Raw genomic sequence first — 18,119 nt, forward strand, 5'->3', positions numbered from 1 at the left:
ACTGATATAGTTTACATTAGATTATATAAAACAGAGTTATGTATCAGTGTTCGAATTAATTAAGTAGAGGAGGACCATCGATATCCCTAATAATCTGATTTCGGGTATTATTATCCAGGGTATTTATAAAAAGTGACCATTTCAAATAGAACTTGCTGGGCCCTTGAGGTTGTTCCAAGCAGGCATATTTTTTTTCAAAGTATTGGAGCATTTTCCGTTTAACGTCCATTAATGTTGGAGCTGCTTTCTTAGTCCAGTAAATAAGGATGCATTTCCGGGCCACTGTAATCAGGATAATTAAAAGGGGTATAGTATTTTTATGTATCGAGTCCATTGACCAATTTTGAAATGAGAGTCCCATGCAAGCAGCGGGGTCAAATGTCTATTTTACTGTGAACATTTTGTTAATATATTCGACAATTTTGCACCAGTATCTCCTAAGCTTGTAACAGTCCCACATACAGTGCATAAATTTGGCTTTAAAGGAACCGCATTTATAACAGTGACCCATTTCATCTGCAACCATGTATTTACATAGTAAGTAATGTATATAGATAGGATAATTTGTAAGGTTTATTTTTTATGTATAATAATATCTGGACTATTGACTCTAGATTTGACATGTTACCGCTTATGGGATTTGTAGGGGCACTGGGGATGGATTGGGTCGCAAAGTGTTTGGCCTGGTAAAACATAAAAAAAATTAGACTTTGGTGTGTTAATTTTCTCAACCAATTCCAAATAAAGGAAGAGGACGGCCCCTGGGATCGAACATTTTACTTGACAGGTCAAGTCCATTATCTCTCCAGATGCTAAATCGAGCGTCCAGCAGTGAAGGGGGGAAAGCTGGGTTACCCCAAAGAGGGGTATAGGCAGTTGGGTTTGTGTTCCTGCGAAGTATGCGACTAATCCGAAGCCAAGCTCCAAAAGTATCTTTAAATAAGACATGATCTCTGATCTCTGGCGGCAGTGCACCCCGTGTTTAATGAAGCAACGCCCCTGGAGAGTAGGGATGAAAGATGTCCCTTTCTAAAGCTTGTTCAGTGTAAGTAGATTGGTTTAAAAGCCAATCTCCAATATACCTAAAGTGAATGGCTAATACATAACTAGATACCCATTACAGGAAATCGTAGATGTAGGTGAGGAATATAAAGTTTTTATAATGTCGATGAAACTGCTGGGAAATCCAAACTTTTCAAGGCAATTGATCAGATGAGGCCAGAGCACCATGTCAAATGCTTTCTCGGCGTCCAGAGTCAGGATTAAGTTGTCCACATCTCCAGACGCCGAGAGTGCATGCGACCGCTGAATGGCTGCTAAAAGCCTTCTCATGTTGGTTACCGAATGACGTCCAGTGATGAATCCCATCTGATCGGAACCAACAATGAGTGGCAAGATGCCCCTCAATCTCTCAGATAATATTTTTGCGAATAGCTTGTATTCTATATTCAAAAGAGAAATAGGCCTATAAGATCCGGGCTGATTCAGGTCTCTGCCTTTTTTAGGGATAACTTTAATAGTTACATCGGCAAATTGTGGAGGAAGGGATTTCTGGTCTATTCTAAGATTAAAACTTTTCGTTAAAGTTTTGGTAATAAATGGCTCCATTAATTTAAAGAATTAGTTCGAGAACCCATCCGGTCCCGGCGCTTTACCCGGCTTCAATCTCCCGATGGCCCACCTAACCTCCTGTTCCGTGATCGGGGCTGACAAGGGGAGTTTTACATTTTCTGGGATTTGGGGGTAGGGGAGGGAATACCAATATAAATGCGATGAATGTTGTGGGGAGGGCGACGTGTCTGTAGATGTACCTATAGAACCGATTAGGGGAGAGTCAGGTACAGAATATAAGTCCTCATAAAATTGTTTTAAAATCTCAGCAATTTGAGCATCCGATGTTGTCAGAGAGCCATTTTTCTGATATAGAGGTTGGACTGAAATACGCGGTTTGGATCCCTGTAAGCATTTTACCTATTTTATTACCGAATTTGTAGAATTTTGAATTTATGTTAAACAGGTATTTCTCTCCTATATTTTTGAGAAGGGAAGGGGGGGAGGAAAATACATAAGGAATACATAAGACGAATAAAGACAAACATTCTACCAAGTAACAATGCAGCCCAAGTTAGCATTAATATTACAAAAATATGACTTCCAACATGTGCTAATTAGAAGTCCTTAAGGGACTACTAGACTAGGAATTAGAGTATCAACCAAACCCGGCGTGCTCCATCCGGCCACCCCAGCCCTTTCAAAAGGAGATAATTAACGTTAAGCTTCACCTATACCATACGTTTCAATTCAAACAGATGGAGGAACTCCTTAAGAAATATTATAATAGCGATTATTTTTTTAAATTATTATATTTTTTTTTTCCCAATAAAGTAACTTACATAGGAAAGCAAAACTAACCCCAGTGGGCCAACTTTTAATAAGTCACTTTCTTCACTTCTTTCTTTTTTTTTTGAGGATCTAAAAGAAAAAGAGAGTTCTTGAGTGAAAAAGAGGTTCAAAAAACTGTGGAGGAGGATTTTCGAGGACCACATATCTTAACACGGTAACGATGTGTACAGCGAGAGGATTTAACCAGTATAGAGAGTTACAGACCTCATCCATTAGCAGACCCAGGATTGTCAGTAATGTCATCATCTCTCTGACGCCGTCCTTCAGTAGCAAGGAAGGATTCTGCGTCTGCGGCACTGGTGAAATCTTTATAACCTGAGCCTGAAAAAACTCGAAGAGTAGCGGGGAACCTGAGAAAGAATTTTCGGTTATCTTTTACAAGGGCAGAACAGACTTGAGTATAGGAGCGCCTGGCCTTGGACAAGGCAATCGAGAAATCTTGAAAAAGACGTAATGTGTGGCCCTCCCAAGAGATAGGGTTGATTTTCCTAGACGCATTCCACAACACTTGTCGATGTAAAAAGTTGAGGACTTTAAATATAACCACCCTAGGGCGGGTTTGATTTTGGGGATTTATGCGACCCATTCTATGGACCCTTTCGATAACTATATCTGTGCACTAAGGCGAGACATTTAATAGTGAAGGAAGGGTATTTCTGACTAAATGGTCTAGTTGTGACCCTTTGATGTTTTCTTGGAGGCCAGTCAGTCTAAGGTTATTTCTCCTGGCCCGATTTTCTGCATTTTCTAGGCCTTCATGCAGATATTTATTCTCCTGCTCAAGTTTGCGGACCGATTTTTTAAGAGCAGAGAGCTCTTCCATATTTTTCCCCACGTGGAGCTCAACAGTGTCCAGCCTTGTAGTGAGGGAGCCTAACTGTGTGGTAATGTCAGCGACAGCTCTCTGAAGGAGAGGCTGAATGGCTGCCTGTATGAGAACTGTTAGCTCCTTACTTGTTAAGGAGGGAATACCTGTTGGGAGCTGTATCTCCTCAGGAGGTGAGAGGTCCTCCGTGATCGGTTTCTTTGAGGCAGGGGTGCCGCGGGTGATGTCTGCGTCCTGCGCAATACTGTGTTCACCTTTCCTTTTATCTTGTCTCTGCTGAAGCGGTGCCATGGAGGGTTTTGCTGCAGTAGCGGGACCGAGATACTTGTCCATGTCTGCAGGGACACGGCGTGGGGATCTTGAGCGGTGAGTTCTCGGGGTACTCAGCTTGGAAAGATTATGAACTGAGGCAGGCAACAGATCTGTGAAGAGATGATGTTTATAAATATAAATATAAAGATCACATGGGAGCCTTCTTGTGATTTTTTTATTTTATTTGTTTTTCATACACAATATAGAATGAAACTTGAGCCCAATAGCAGACCGCAGTATGACCAGCAGGCCTGAGGCTGTACAATGCATAAACAGTTCTATCGACTCAAGGATGGGTGACGTCTCATATATGTTACAGTTAAAGCAAAATCACTGGAAGCTTTGGGGTATTGGTGGAAGATGATAAAGTCCACTTGTGGCACCAGGGATAGAGAAAGTTGTTGTAAAAATGTAGTTTGAAGCACAAACTGTGAGTGTCTCAGGGTATGAAAGCCTGGAATATATGCTGTTATAGCCCGTTATATATAGTTTACAGTATCCAACAGCCAGAGGGAGACTGCACAGAAATCAGCCCTGTAAAGATGGCCGCCAATGCTGCAGGGATGTGTAACAGAAACACCCTGTAAGGAGCTTCAGAGTCTTTAATAATGGTATATGGGGCTCTCTTAGGGGACTCCAAGGGTAGAGGAGGCTATGTAGAAAGTCAGAAGGTGATCAAATACCTTTTGCGGGTCCGTGTTCCCGCGATCGGCGCCATGGAGCTCGGGACCCGGCAGACCTCCAAACTTTAGTCCCCGGCTTCTCCGGCGGGGAAGGCCGCAGCCTGCAAAGACGCTGTGCAGCGTCTCCCGGCTCCGCAGCTTGGTCCAACAGGTGTCCCCGGTGTATGGCTTAGGAGGGCTCGATTCAGGGGGCAATATAGCAGGTGGTGGTCGTGCAATAAGCAGGCTAAGTTGGGTGATTGCAGGAGCTCCACTTATGTGCGTCCGTCCTCACTCCCGGTCAGGCCACCAAAAAACAATGTAAACTTTATTAACTATATAAAGAGGGACAAACGGTCAGCAAAGCACTGGGGGAGTGATGTCACAATAGCTTGTGATGTCACAATGGAGCTTGAACTGGAATATAAAGCTGCGCACTGCACATAGACCATTATTGGTGCAGTCACAGGACGGAGAAGCAGCTCTGACAGATTTTGTCTATTAATCTTCTCAAACTATGGCGGAAATACCCTGCAAAGTAGCGGTACACAGTACCGTGTGTATGGATGAGCAAAAGATTGACTTGCTCTATTCAGTGACGAAGAGAGTATGTGATGATGGTGAAATAATACATCCAGGGGATCTACAAGACGACCAACTGATGGTGACCATCAGGGATGGCTCTACAGAGATCGAGATGGTTGGTGCTCCAAAATCATGGAGCTATGATCGTTATTTAGGCTGGATAGAAGTGGCCCATAACTATAGTGCCAACTGGACCCTCACAGAAAGCCTACTGCCTCATACTGTCAGCAAGGACATGCCTAATGCACACCTAATGCTCATCTCTTAGGTGTGGAATGTGTGCACCGGGATGAGCTCAGACTTGGGGCTTCAATGGTCATCTCTCAGGTGTGGAATTTCTGCACCAGGATGAACTCAGCCTATCCCACGGACAAATCTGATCTAGAATAGGAGCTGGGAATATGTCATTCCCCAGGAGCCCCATTCATCAATGGCTGAACCCAGTCTTTGATTGCTTGGATCTTGGCTGGGTCCATTTGAAACCCGCTGGGCGAAATGATGTAGCCAAGAAAAGAAATGTTCTCTTTCTCAAATTCACATTTCTCCGCCCGTGCCGGCTGATGACGTAAGCCGTGCATGGAGCCGCCGAGCGGAAGTTCGGGGACGATGCCGAGCAACGCCCCGACACCTGGTCGGTAACATAGGCTCGGGACGTTGCCTGGCAACGTCCCCAGCGCTCCCCCGCTGCGTCATATCTGCCGCCCATCCGGGATCTCTGGTACTCGGACGGCGGCATCTAACAGTACATTTGTGTCCTGACGAAATACAGGGGCTGTGACTTTTCTGTAGGACAATGTCTCTTGGGAATAGTTCTCTTGGTTACAGAAGCTTATTTTCTATGTGACATTAGTATTATTATTTCACTGAAAACATTCACTTTTTATGAATGGCGAGATATACCGTTCCAGTAATGTGGATCCATATCACAAGATATGAAAATATCAAATATAAAACAAATTAAACCTTTATTCTATAACTTTTAGTGTAAAAACAATGTAAACTTTTTTTTTTAATCTTTTTATTAGAATTTTCAATAGCAATATGAACAAAAATCTCGCTTCACATGCATGCTTATGATAAATAACATATTATATAGATTCCCGCATTGACAGGGCTGAGCATATACATATCAAAGAACATACTTGGGTTGGTCATGCAACATATCGAAAAGAAGAAAAGAAAAAATGAAAGGATGAAAGGAAATTAAATGAATGTTGGTTTACATTCAGCAATTACCACTCCAGGCCTCATCATACGGAATAGCAATTCAAGCGTGCATACAAAATATCAGATGTAGCATGTATTTAACGAGTAGATATATCTGCTAAACATATAGACGTAGACTTATGGAGGAGGGTAGAGGAAGGAGGGGGGGAAGGAAATAACTCCAGTTGTGAATAGAGACATAGACTAAACATAGCCATCTGTGGTTGAGGACTTAAAGTACAAAACATTATAGGCATTCATTCAAAAAGACTGATACAGTACTGATATAGTTTACATTAGATTATATAAAACAGAGTTATGTATCAGTGTTCGAATTAATTAAGGAGAGGAGGACCATCGATATCCCTAATAATCTGATTTCGGGTATTATTATCCAGGGTATTTATAAAAAGTGACCATTTCAAATAGAACTTGCTGGGCCCTTGAGGTTGTTCCAAGCAGGCATATTTTTTTTCAAAGTATTGGAGCATTTTCCGTTTAACGTCCATTAATGTTGGAGCTGCTTTCTTAGTCCAGTAAATAAGGATGCATTTCCGGGCCACTGTAATCAGGATAATTAAAAGGGGTATAGTATTTTTATGTATCGAGTCCATTGACCAATTTTGAAATGAGAGTCCCATGCAAGCAGCGGGGTCAAATGTCTATTTTACTGTGAACATTTTGTTAATATATTCGACAATTTTGCACCAGTATCTCCTAAGCTTGTAACAGTCCCACATACAGTGCATAAATTTGGCTTTAAAGGAACCGCATTTATAACAGTGACCCATTTCATCTGCAACCATGTATTTACATAGTAAGTAATGTATATAGATAGGATAATTTGTAAGGTTTATTTTTTATGTATAATAATATCTGGACTATTGACTCTAGATTTGACATGTTACCGCTTATGGGATTTGTAGGGGCACTGGGGATGGATTGGGTCGCAAAGTGTTTGGCCTGGTAAAACATAAAAAAAATTAGACTTTGGTGTGTTAATTTTCTCAACCAATTCCAAATAAAGGAAGAGGACGGCCCCTGGGATCGAACATTTTACTTGACAGGTCAAGTCCATTATCTCTCCAGATGCTAAATCGAGCGTCCAGCAGTGAAGGGGGGAAAGCTGGGTTACCCCAAAGAGGGGTATAGGCAGTTGGGTTTGTGTTCCTGCGAAGTATGCGACTAATCCGAAGCCAAGCTCCAAAAGTATCTTTAAATAAGACATGATCTCTGATCTCTGGCGGCAGTGCACCCCGTGTTTAATGAAGCAACGCCCCTGGAGAGTAGGGATGAAAGATGTCCCTTTCTAAAGCTTGTTCAGTATAAGTAGATTGGTTTAAAAGCCAATCTCCAATATACCTAAAGTGAATGGCTAATACATAACTAGATACCCATTACAGGAAATCGTAGATGTAGGTGAGGAATATAAAGTTTTTATAATGTCGATGAAACTGCTGGGAAATCCAAACTTTTCAAGGCAATTGATCAGATGAGGCCAGAGCACCATGTCAAATGCTTTCTCGGCGTCCAGAGTCAGGATTAAGTTGTCCACATCTCCAGACGCCGAGAGTGCATGCGACCGCTGAATGGCTGCTAAAAGCCTTCTCATGTTGGTTACCGAAAGACGTCCAGTGATGAATCCCATCTGATCGGAACCAACAATGAGTGGCAAGATGCCCCTCAATCTCTCAGATAATATTTTTGCGAATAGCTTGTATTCTATATTCAAAAGAGAAATAGGCCTATAAGATCCGGGCTGATTCAGGTCTCTGCCTTTTTTAGGGATAACTTTAATAGTTACATCGGCAAATTGTGGAGGAAGGGATTTCTGGTCTATTATAAGATTAAAACTTTTCGTTAAAGTTTTGGTAATAAATGGCTCCATTAATTTAAAGAATTAGTTCGAGAACCCATCCGGTCCCGGCGCTTTACCCGGCTTCAATCTCCCGATGGCCCACCTAACCTCCTGTTCCGTGATCGGGGCTGACAAGGGGAGTTTTACATTTTCTGGGATTTGGGGGTAGGGGAGGGAATACCAATATAAATGCGATGAATGTTGTGGGGAGGGCGACGTGTCTGTAGATGTACCTATAGAACCGATTAGGGGAGAGTCAGGTACAGAATATAAGTCCTCATAAAATTGTTTTAAAATCTCAGCAATTTGAGCATCCGATGTTGTCAGAGAGCCATTTTTCTGATATAGAGGTTGGACTGAAATACGCGGTTTGGATCCCTGTAAGCATTTTACCTATTTTATTACCGAATTTGTAGAATTTTGAATTGATGTTAAACAGGTATTTCTCTCCTATATTTTTGAGAAGGGAAGGGGGGGAGGAAAATACATAAGGAATACATAAGACGAATAAAGACAAACATTCTACCAAGTAACAATGCAGCCCAAGTTAGCATTAATATTACAAAAATATGACTTCCAACATGTGCTAATTAGAAGTCCTTAAGGGACTACTAGACTAGGAATTAGAGTATCAACCAAACCCGGCGTGCTCCATCCGGCCACCCCAGCCCTTTCAAAAGGAGATAATTAACGTTAAGCTTCACCTATACCATACGTTTCAATTCAAACAGATGGAGGAACTCCTTAAGAAATATTATAATAGCGATTATTTTTTTAAATTATTATATTTTTTTTTTTTCCCAATAAAGTAACTTACATAGGAAAGCAAAACTAACCCCAGTGGGCCAACTTTTAATAAGTCACTTTCTTCACTTCTTTCTTTTTTTTTTGAGGATCTAAAAGAAAAAGAGAGTTCTTGAGTGAAAAAGAGGTTCAAAAAACTGTGGAGGAGGATTTTCGAGGACCACATATCTTAACACGGTAACGATGTGTACAGCGAGAGGATTTAACCAGTATAGAGAGTTACAGACCTCATCCATTAGCAGACCCAGGATTGTCAGTAATGTCATCATCTCTCTGACGCCGTCCTTCAGTAGCAAGGAAGGATTCTGCGTCTGCGGCACTGGTGAAATCTTTATAGCCTGAGCCTGAAAAAACTCGAAGAGTAGCGGGGAACCTGAGAAAGAATTTTCGGTACTTGTGAGTTATCCGGGCTGCCGATTTTGTCCTTAAGTTTGGTTAACTTAAGGACACCCGACCGACGCGATGCCCACGATTTAGCTCCAAATCGGGGGCATCGCGTCGGTCGTGGCCGTTATAAGGGGCCGCGACGCGATGCCCCCGATTTCCCATAGACAGTAATGTTAAAAGACACGATATCGGGGGCATCGCGTCGGTCGTGGCCGTTATAAGGGGCCGCGATGCCCACGATTTCCCATAGACAGTAATGTTAAAAGACACGATGGACCCGATTTCCCATAGACAGTAATGTTAAAAGACGCGATGGACCCGATTTCCCATAGACAGCAATGTTAAAATAAAATTACAATGTGAAATTGGGCAATATGTTTTTTTTAAAAAAGTTTCATGGCCCCCCACCACCGTTAACGCCACCCCGCTATTGACGCCAACCCGAAGCGTGGCGAGCGCAGCGAGCCCGCGAGGGGCGGCGGTACGCGTCCTCCGACCTTTTCATGCCCTACTATCCACTAGGGCGTGGAGTGAGAATAGAATAGTGTGGCGAGCGTAGCGAGCCACCGAGCCCGAAGCGTGGCGAGCCCCGCGAGGGGACGCGGACACCTGTGAAGCCCGCAAGGGCACGCGGATACCTGTGAAGGTGTCCGCGTCCCCTCGCGGGGCTCGCTGCGCTCGACACGCTTCGGGCTCGGTGGCTCGCTGCGCTCGCCACACTATTCTATTCTCACTCCACGCCCTAGTGGATAGTAGGGCATGAAAAGGTCGGAGGACGCGTATCGCCGCCCCTCGCGGGCTCGCTGCGCTCGCCACGCTTCGGGTTGGCGTCAATAGCGGGGTGGCGTTAACGGTGGTGGGGGGCCATGAAACATTTTTTTTAAAAAACATATTGGCCAATTTCACATTGTAATTTTATTTTAACATTGCTGTCTATGGGAAATCGGGTCCATCGCGTCTTTTAACATTACTGTCTATGGGAAATCGTGTCGGAAATCGGGTCCATCGTGTCTTTTAACATTACTGTCTATGGGAAATCGTGGGCATCGCGTCGCGGCTCCTTATAACGGCCACGACCGACGCGATGCCCACGATTTCGGGCGCGATGAAAAAATCGGCAGCCCGGATAACTCACAAGTACCGAATTTTCGGTTATCTTTTACAAGGGCAGAACAGACTTGAGTATAGGAGCGCCTGGCCTTGGACAAGGCAATCGAGAAATCTTGAAAAAGACGTAATGTGTGGCCCTCCCAAGAGATAGGGTTGATTTTCCTAGACGCATTCCACAACACTTGTCGATGTAAAAAGTTGAGGACTTTAAATATAACCACCCTAGGGCGGGTTTGATTTTGGGGATTTATGCGACCCATTCTATGGCCCCTTTCGATAACTATATCTGTGCACTGAGGCGAGACATTTAATAGTGAAGGAAGGGTATTTCTGACTAAATGGTCTAGTTGTGACCCTTTGATGTTTTCTTGGAGGCCAGTCAGTCTAAGGTTATTTCTCCTGGCCCGATTTTCTGCATTTTCTAGGCCTTCATGCAGATATTTATTCTCCTGCTCAAGTTTGCGGACCGATTTTTTAAGAGCAGAGAGCTCTTCCATATTTTTCCCCACGTGGAGCTCAACAGTGTCCAGCCTTGTAGTGAGGGAGCCTAACTGTGTGGTAATGTCAGCGACAGCTCTCTGAAGGAGAGGCTGAATGGCTGCCTGTATGAGAACTGTTAGCTCCTTACTTGTTAAGGAGGGAATACCTGTTGGGAGCTGTATCTCCTCAGGAGGTGAGAGGTCCTCTGTGATCGGTTTCTTTGAGGCAGGGGTGCCGCGGGTGATGTCTGCGTCCTGCGCAATACTGTGTTCACCTTTCCTTTTATCTTGTCTCTGCTGAAGCGGTGCCATGGAGGGTTTTGCTGCAGTAGCGGGACCGAGATACTTGTCCATGTCTGCAGGGACACGGCGTGGGGATCTTGAGCGGTGAGTTCTCGGGGTACTCAGCTTGGAAAGATTATGAACTGAGGCAGGCAACAGATCTGTGAAGAGATGATGTTTATAAATATAAATATAAAGATCACATGGGAGCCTTCTTGTGATTTTTTATTTTATTTGTTTTTCATACACAATATAGAATGAAACTTGAGCCCAATAGCAGACCGCAGTATGACCAGCAGGCCTGAGGCTGCACAATGCATAAACAGTTCTATCGACTCAAGGATGGGTGACGTCTCATATATGTTACAGTTAAAGCAAAATCACTGGAAGCTTTGGGGTATTGGTGGAAGATGATAAAGTCCACTTGTGGCACCAGGGATAGAGAAAGTTGTTGTAAAAATGTAGTTTGAAGCACAAACTGTGAGTGTCTCAGGGTATGAAAGCCTGGAATATATGCTGTTATAGCCCGTTATATATAGTTTACAGTATCCAACAGCCAGAGGGAGACTGCACAGAAATCAGCCCTGTAAGGGATGTGTAACAGAAACACCCTGTAAGGAGCTTCAGAGTCTTTAATAATGGTATATGGGGCTCTCTTAGGGGACTCCAAGGGTAGAGGAGGCTATGTAGAAAGTCAGAAGGTGATCAAATACCTTTTGCGGGTCCGTGTTCCCGCGATCGGCGCCATGGAGCTCGGGACCCGGCAGACCTCCAAACTTTAGTCCCCGGCTTCTCCGGCGGGGAAGGCCGCAGCCTGCAAAGACGCTGTGCAGCGTCTCCCGGCTCCGCAGCTTGGTCCAGCAGGTGTCCCCTGCGGATTCTGGGGGCAATATAGCAGGTGGTGGTCGTGCAATAAGCAGGCTAAGTTGGGTGATTGCAGGAGCTCCACTTATGTGCGTCCGTCCTCACTCCCGGTCAGGCCACCAAAAAACAATGTAAACTTTATTAACTATATAAAGAGGGACAAACGGTCAGCAAAGCACTGGGGGAGTGATGTCACAATAGCTTGTGATGTCACAATGGAGCTTGAACTGGAATAAAAAGCTGCGCACTGCACATAGACCATTATTGGTGCAGTCACAGGACGGAGAAGCAGCTCTGACAGATTTTGTCTATTAATCTTCTCAAACTATGGCGGAAATACCCTGCAAAGTAGCGGTACACAGTACCGTGTGTATGGATGAGCAAAAGATTGACTTGCTCTATTCAGTGACGAAGAGAGTATGTGGTGATGGTGAAATAATACATCCAGGGGATCTACAAGACGACCAACTGATGGTGACCATCAGGGATGGCTCTACAGAGATCGAGATGGTTGGTGCTCCAAAATCATGGAGCTATGATCGTTATTTAGGCTGGATAGAAGTGGCCCATAACTATAGTGCCAACTGGACCCTCACAGAAAGCCTACTGCCTCATACTGTCAGCAAGGACATGCCTAATGCACACCTGATGCTCATCTCTTAGGTGTGGAATGTGTGCACCGGGATGAGCTCAGCCTTGGGGCTTCAATGGTCATCTCTCAGGTGTGGAATTTCTGCACCAGGATGAACTCAGCCTATCCCACGGACAAATCTGATCTAGAATAGGAGCTGGGAATATGTCATTCCCCAGGAGCCCCATTCATCAATGGCTGAACCCAGTCTTTGATTGCTTGGATCTTGGCTGGGTCCATTTGAAACCCGCTGGGCGAAATGATGTAGCCAAGAAAAGAAATGTTCTCTTTCTCAAATTCCCATTTCTCCGCCCGTGCCGGCTGATGACGTAAGCCGTGCATGGAGCCGCCGAGCGGAAGTTCGGGGACGATGCCGAGCAACGCCCCGACACCTGGTCGGTAACATAGGCTCGGGACGTTGCCTGGCAACGTCCCCAGCGCTCCCCCGCTGCGTCATATCTGCCGCCCATCCGGGATCTCCGGTACTCGGACGGCGGCATCTAACAGTACATTTGTGTCCTGACGAAATACAGGGGCTGTGACTTTTCTGTAGGACAATGTCTCTTGGGAATAGTTCTCTTGGTTACAGAAGCTTATTTTCTATGTGACATTAGTTTTATTATTTCGCTGAAAACATTCATTTTTTATTCATAAAGATAAAATGGCGAGATATACCGAACCAATAATGTGGATCCATATCACAAGAAATGAAAAGATCAAATATAAAACAAATTAAACCTTTATTCTATAACTTTTAGTGTACAACAATGTAAACTTTATTAACTATATAAAGAGGGACAAACTGTCAGCAATGCACTGGGAGAGTGATGCCACAATAGCTTGTGATGTCACAATGGAGCTTGAACTGGAATAAAAAGCTGCGCACTGCACAGAGACCATTATTGTTGCAGTCACAGGACGGAGAAGCAGCTCTGACAGATTTTGTCTATTAATCTTCTCAAACTATGGCGGAAATACCCTGCAACGTAGCGGTACACAGTACTGTGTGTATGGATGAGCAAAAGATTGACTTGCTCTATTCAGTGAGGAAGAGAGTATGTGATGATGGTGAAATAATACATCCAGGGGATCTACAAGACGACCAACTGATGGTGACCATCAGAGATGGCTCTACAGAGATCGAGATGGTTGGTGCTCCAAAATCATGGAGCTATGATCGTTAATTAGGCTGGATAGAAGTGGCCTATAACTATAGTGCCAACTGGACCCTCACAGAAAGTCTACTGCCTCATACTGTCAGCACGGACATGCCTAATGCACACCTGATGCTCATCTCTTAGGTGTGGAATGTTTGCACCAGGATGAGCTCAGCCTTGGGGCTTCAATGGTCATCTCTCAGGTCTGAAATTTCTGCACCAGGATGAACTCAGCCTATTCCACGGACAAATCTGATCTAGAATAGGAGCTGTGAATATGTCATTCCCAGGAGCCCCATTAATCAATGGCTGAACCCAGTCTTTGATGGCTTGGACCTTGGCTGGGTCTATTTGAAACCCGCTGGGCGAAATGATGTAGCCAAGAAAAGAAATGTTCTCTTTCTCAAATTCACATTTCTCCGCCCGTGCCGGCTGATGACGTAAGCCGTGCATGGAGCCGCTGGGCGGAAGGTCGGGGACGATGCCGAGCAACGCCCCGACACCCGGCCGGTAACATAGGCTCGGGACGTTGCCTGGCAACGTCCCCAGTGCTCCCCCGCTGCGTCATATCTGCCGCCCGTCCGGGATCTCCGGCACTCGGACGGCAGCATCTAACAGTACATTTGTTTCCTGACGAAATACAGGGGCTGTGACTTTTCTGTAGGAAAATGTCTCTTAGGAATAGTTCTCTTGGTTACAGAAGCTTATTTTCTATGTGACATTAGTTTTATTATTTCACTGAAAACATTCACTTTTTATTCATAAAGATAAAATGGCGAGATATACCGGACCAATAATTTGGATCCATATCACAAGATATGAAAAGATCAAATATAGAATAATGGTTTAGTGTAAAACAGTGCAAACTTTATTAACTATATAAAGAGGGACAAACAGTCAACAAAGCACTGGGAGAGTGATGTCACAATAGCTTGTGATGTTACAATAGCTTGTGATATCACAATGGAGATTGAACTGAAATAAAAAGCTGCTCACTGCACAGAGACCATTATTGTTGCAGAGTCGCAGGACGGAGAAGCAGCTCTGACAGATTTTGTCTATTAATCTTCTCAAACTATGGCAGAAATACCCTGCATCGTAGCGGTACACAGTACCGTGTGCATGGATGAGCAAAAGATTGACTTGCTCTATTCAGTGACGAAGAGAGTATGTGATGATGGTGAAATAATACATCCAGGGGATCTACAAGACGACCAACTGATGGTGACCATCAGAGATGGCTCTACAGAGATCGAGATGGTTGGTGCTCCGAAATCATGGAGCTATGATCGTTATTTAGGCTGGATAGCAGTGGCCCATAATTATAGTGCCAACTGGACCCTCACAGAAAGTCTACTGCCTCATACTGTCAGCACGGACATTCCTAATGCACACCTAATGCTCATCTCTTATGTGTGGAATGTCTGCACCAGGATGAGCTCAGCTTTGGGGCTTCAATGGTCATCTCTCAGGTGTGGAATTTCTGCACACGGATGAACTCAGCCTATTCCACGGACAAATCTGATCTAGAATAGGAGCTGTGAATATGTCATTCCCCAGGAGCCCCATTCATCAATGGCTGAACCCAGTCTTTGATGGCTTGGACCTTGGCTGGGTCCATTTGAAACCCGCTGGGCGAAATGATGTAGCCAAGAAAAGAAATGTTCTCTTTCTCAAATTCACATTTCTCCGCCCGTGCCGGCTGATGACGTAAGCCGTGCATGGAGCCACCGGGCGTAATTTTGGGGACGATGCCGAGCAACGCCCTCGACACCCGGCCGGTAACATAGGCTCGGGACATTGCCTGGCAACGTCCCCAGTGCTTCCCTGCTGCATCATATCTGCCGCCCGTCCGGGATCTCCGGCACTCAGACGGCGGCATCTAACAGTACATTTGTGTCCTGACGAAATACAGGGGCTGTGACTTTTCTGTAGGACAATGTCTCTTGGGAATAGTTCTCTTGGTTACAGAAGCTTATTTTCTATGTGACATTAGTATTATTATTTCACTGAAAACATTCACTTTTTATGAATGGCGAGATATACCATTCCAGTAATGTGGATCCATATCACAAGATATGAAAATATCAAATATAAAACAAATTAAACCTTTATTCTATAACTTTTAGTGTACAACAATGTAAACTTTATTAACTATATAAAGAGGGACAAACTGTCAGCAATGCACTGGGAGAGTGATGCCACAATAGCTTGTGATGTCACAATGGAGCTTGAACTGGAATAAAAAGCTGCGCACTGCACAGAGACCATTATTGTTGCAGTCACAGGACGGAGAAGCAGCTCTGACAGATTTTGTCTATTAATCTTCTCAAACTATGGCGGAAATACCCTGCAACGTAGCGGTACACAGTACTGTGTGTATGGATGAGCAAAAGATTGACTTGCTCTATTCAGTGAGGAAGAGAGTATGTGATGATGGTGAAATAATACATCCAGGGGATCTACAAGACGACCAACTGATGGTGACCATCAGAGATGGCTCTACAGAGATCGAGATGGTTGGTGCTCCAAAATCATGGAGCTATGATCGTTAATTAGGCTGGATAGAAGTGGCCCATAACTATAGTGCCAACTGGACCCTCACAGAAAGTCTACTGCCTCATACTGTCAGCACGGACATGCCTAATGCACACCTGATGCTCATCTCTTAGGTGTGGAATGTTTGCACCAGGATGAGCTCAGCCTTGGGGCTTCAATGGTCATCTCTCAGGTCTGAAATTTCTGCACCAGGATGAACTCAGCCTGTCCCACGGACAAATCTGATCTAGAATAGGAGCTGGGAATATCTCATTCCCCAGGAGCCCCATTCATCAATGGCTGTACCCTGTCTTTGATGGCTTGGACCTTGGCTGGGTCCATTTGAAACCCGCTGGGCGAAATGATGTAGCCAAGAAAAGAAATGTTCTCTTTCTCAAATTCACATTTCTCCGCCCGTGCCGGCTGATGACGTAAGCCGTGCATGGAGCCACCGGGCGGAAGTTCGGGGACGATGCCGAGCAACGCCCCGACACCCGGCCGGTAACATAAACTCGGGACGTTGCCTGGCAACGTCCCCAGTGCTCCCCCGCTGCGTCATATCTGCCGCCCGTCCGGGATCTCCGGCACTTGGACGGCAGCATCTAACAGTACATTTGTTTCCTGACGAAATACAGGGGCTGTGACTATTCTGTAGGACAATGTCTCTTGGGAATAGTTCTCTTGGTTACAGAAGCTTTTTTTCTATGTGACATTAGTTTTATTATTTCACTGAAAACATTCACTTTTTATTCATAAAGATAAAATGGCAAGATATACCGGACCAGTAATGTGGATCCATATCACAAGATATTAAAAGATCAAATGTAAAACAATTTAAACCTTTATTCTATAACTTTTAGTGTAAAAACAATGTAAAACTTTATTAACTATATAAAGAGGGACAAACTGTCAGCAAAGCACTGGGAGAGTGATGTCACAATAGCTTGTGATATTACAATAGCTTGTGATGTCACAATGGAGCTTGAACTGGAATAAAAAGCTGCACACTGCACAGAGACCATTATTGTTGCAGAGTCACAGGATGAAGAAGCAGCTCTGACAGATTTTGTCTATTAATCTTCCCAAACTATGGCAGAAATACCCTGCATCGTAGCGGTACACAGTACCGTGTGTATGGATGAGCAAAAGATTGACTTGCTCTATTCAGTGACGGAGAGAGTATTTGATGATGGTGAAATAATACATCCAGGGGATCTACAAGACGACCAACTGATGGTGACCATCAGGGATGGCTCTACAGAGATCGAGATGGTTGGTGCTCCGAAATCATGGAGCTATGATCGTTATTTAGGCTGGATAGAAGTGGCCCATAACTATAGTGCCAACTGGACCCTCACAGAAAGTCTACTGCCTCATACTGTCAGCACGGACATTCCTAATGCACACCTAATGCTCATCTCTTATGTGTGGAATGTCTGCACCAGGATGAGCTCAGCCTTGGGGCTTCAATGGTCATCTCTCAGGTGTGGAATTTCTGCACACGGATGAACTCAGCCTATCCCATGGACAAATCTGATCTAGAATAGGAGCTGGGAATATGTCATTCCCCAGGAGCCCCATTCATCAATGGCTGAACCCAGTCTTTGATGGCTTGGACCTTGGCTGGGTCCATTTGAAACCCGCTGGGCGAAATGATGTAGCCAAGAAAATAAATGTTCTCTCTCTCAAATTCACATTTCTCCACCCGTGCTGGCTGATGACGTAAGCCATGCATGGAGCCACCGGGCGTAATTTTGGGGACGATGCCGAGCAACGCCCTCGACACCCGGCCGGTAACATAGGCTTGGGACATTGCCTGGCAACGTCCCCAGTGCTTCCCTGCTGCATCATATCTGCCGCCCGTCCGGGATCTCCGGCACTCAGACGGCGGCATCTAACAGTACATTTGTGTCCTGATGAAATACAGGGGCTGTGACTTTTCTGTAGGACAATGTCTCTTGGGAATAGTTCTCTTGGTTACAGAAGCTTATTTTCTATGTGACATTAGTATTATT

The sequence above is a fragment of the Crinia signifera genome, chromosome 9 (assembly GCF_055691185.1).
Source record: "Crinia signifera chromosome 9, ASM5569118v1, whole genome shotgun sequence".
In the NCBI taxonomy this organism is placed as follows: Eukaryota; Metazoa; Chordata; class Amphibia; order Anura; family Myobatrachidae; genus Crinia; species Crinia signifera.